Genomic DNA, 3397 nt, shown 5'->3' on the forward strand with positions numbered 1-3397 from the left:
GATCTCTCCCTCCTGGTAGCTGTGCTCCCAGCTCCTCCACCATGCCTCCATCTTCCCTGATTGTTGGGGTTTGTCCTCGGTGATCCCCAATGTGACCTTTTGCTGCTGACTTTCCTTCCCGACTGCTGGCCTGCCTCTCAAACTGGCTGACTGCTAGGTGGGAAAAGGATTTAAAAATGCTAATGAGGTGCTGCTTTTTAATTTGGCAGGACCTGTGTGTTCCTGGTATATCCGGGTTTCCCAGCCCACAGACACGCGCCCCTGCTCCCTTCCCAACTTCCCGTTTGTGGTGGCCATGCAGTGGAATCCACTGGCCGCCGCTTTTTGATCAAATGGCCACCCCGACCCAAATTCAGGTCGGGGATTTTTCCACCTGGACCCGATTCCGCCCCGATGCTGACGACCGCCGCAAGCGTGTCATCCGAACGCGCACCGCTGCTCTCCCTCACCTGAAAAATAAACAGACAGAAATTCACCGAAAAAAAATCGATACCCCACCGCGCGATGCCCCCGACAACTTTTTCTGTCGGTGCACCTTATCCGGAGTGTGTGCGGCCCGGCAGTATGGCGGCCCTTCAAGGGGAGAGCCCACTGCCGCGACCGCCATGTATTTATTTTTGCTGGACGATTTCGCGATCGGCCAGCTAGATTGTGCCCACGGGTTCGGCCGTGCCACCAATGGGCAGCCTGGCATCCCCTCTTGGGTGCCAGGCTGCTGACCCGGGCGAAACCCTCCCTGGTGGTCTAGTGGCCAAAGATAAAAAATGACTGATTCTCTCCCCTTTAACGGAGGGAGAGAGCGTGGTGACGCACACGTGCTCTGACATCACCACTCCACCGCTGATTGACAGTGGCGGAGTCCCGGTCCTAACTCAAATTCAGCCTGCCTTCCTGTCGATCTCCCACCCTCATTATGACCGACTTCCGGTGGGACTTTGTCCTGAAAATCGATCATACGGCCGCCTCGTGGATCCCAGCGGTAAAACCAAGCAAAAACTCATTGGTGTGCCAGCTTTTTGACGTACCTGAATTTTGGCCCCACAGAATCTGCAAAGGGATAAACATATAGTTACCTGAATGTGGAGCCGGGGGAAGCAGGATTGCTCCTCCTGACCCCGCATTAAAAGAACACGAGCCACTGACGTCCCACTGATTACTGTCGCTCCATCCCCCATCCCACTGCTCCGTTTGGATCTGGTTGGCCTCCCCCCTTTCCGGTCAACCCGCTCCCTCACTTACCTGTGATACCAGCAGCTGCCCAATCTTCAAAAATGATTCATCGATGAACTACCTGCTACTCTCTGTTGCTCACTGGCTCCATGGAAATGAGCTCCAATATTGGGGGCCCCTCAGCCGTCAGCATTCAGGTGCAAGGATTGTTTCCTGCGCTCCCCACAGGCCCAAAAATGGTGCGCTGAATTTCTACTTCCTGGTAGGTGTCTGGAACGAGCCAGAGGCATAAAAGTTCAGGGCAATTGTCATTTTTATTGTTAAAGTTGCCCTGGTAGTTCTCGTTGAAGGAGATGGATCTGTCAGTGACTGCTTCAGTGCTGAGCCTAAATCTTCTATGGCTCGGCTCCAATGAGACGCTCGACTGAATCTGCCATGTGTGGTAAACACTTAACAAGCTCAACGAATATTTCAATTGAAAAACTTGTTATCCCTGTGGTTTCTCACTGACACCAAAGTATAACTTTTGGAGAGGCATTAGGAAAGGCCAACAATTACATAACACCAAACTTCTCAATCATGCAGCGTAAACACCAGGAAAAATCAATCCATAACACAAACACTGCACAATTTGAACTCCACCATTTGACTGTAGTTCCTTGATTCAAATGGCAAAGCAGTGAACCTGGGGATAGGATATGAAGTTTGAACTGTGATCGACAGTATTGAAAAAACTTGAACCAACTGCAAATTACCTGAAAAATAATTATTCAAAAATACATGAATTAATTTCACTCAACTATTAATTCTAAGTTATCAAACTGTAATTCTATAGATGCTGGTTTGAGACTGATAGCAGCCTTGAATAGAACTGTCATCAGTTGAGCCAAGTTCTGTCCCGCTCACCACTATCTGAATGCTAGTCATATTTTAATGTTTATCAAGGACTGGTGGAATTGTTTACTACACGGTTAAACTACACAGTTTGCATCAAGGTGCAGCTGAAATCACTTTGCATCAACACAAAATGTGTAGCATTACTGCTCTATTGGTTAGGTCAGAACTGTAAACAGTGCTGGTGACTGGTAATTGAACATGACTCCAGTGTGACAGCACTCATAACATTGCTTTTAATCGGGATGATGATTTGTGTTCACGTGTATTCTTGGAGTTTTCATGCTAATCATAGAATGAGGTTAACTGAATTTAGTGGCCTGAATGAATATAATGAATCTCTGCATTTAATCAAATAAAAATTTGATGCATATCAAAATAATTTTAAAAATGAAATCATGAACCTATCTTTTGTTTGTATAGAAAAGGTTATATTCAAAATTTTAAATACACTAAATTTTAATATCATTTTTTTTATGGAAAGGCACCAACTATTTGTACAGTAAAACATCCCAGGGGAAGACAACCTCAATCAGCTGAAACTTATTTTTGTATTAGTTCTATTTTTATACTAGGGATTAGCTCAAAAGCTCAGGGTGGGATGCAGAAGGACTTCAAGACCATTTTATCGCATCCTTGCAGAATACCGATTGTCTTTGTTTCAAATTGTAAACAGTACTTGCCTGAAAACCTGTTCCAGATACTAACCATCTTCTGTGTCAAAAAATACTTCCTGATGGCTGTCCTAAATTTACCCATCACAGCCTTGAGCCTATGGCCTCTTGTCCCACTGCCCCGGTGCATCTGAAAGTATTGTTTTTGCTTTTCTTTTTCTTAATTGTTAAGTATCTTACAGTTAATCCCATATCTGAGGTATCTCCACATTTTTCCACCCAAGCCCCAATATTGTCCCTGAAATTCCGGCCTGCCCAGGTCCATACAGAGTGTGTATGGACCCGGCAAGGCATCGGAAAAGTCGGTTTATGGCGTGCAATGCGCATGCGCTGAAAACCGGCTTTTCCGATCTATCAAGTTTCTGGCTTGATGGCCGCAGCTTGGGGAGAAGGATATTTCCATGGCAGAGATTGGACAATTTACCCATCTCTTGTCCTGCGAATGTCCTTAAAACTCTTGTACTTGGTAAAAGCAGGCGCATAGCTTACTTTTACCAGAGTAAGAGTTTAAAAACGTATCAAAAACATATTAAAATAAAATTTAAAAATACATATTTATGTTAAAAACCCTGCCCACTCAGGTAATTTAATTTTAAACCATAATTAAAACTTTCTTTAAAAAATCGGCAAATATTTTTTTCAAAAACGCTTCTATCAAC

Source organism: Pristiophorus japonicus, chromosome 1 (genome assembly GCF_044704955.1).
Source record: "Pristiophorus japonicus isolate sPriJap1 chromosome 1, sPriJap1.hap1, whole genome shotgun sequence".
Lineage (NCBI taxonomy): Eukaryota > Metazoa > Chordata > Chondrichthyes > Pristiophoridae > Pristiophorus > Pristiophorus japonicus.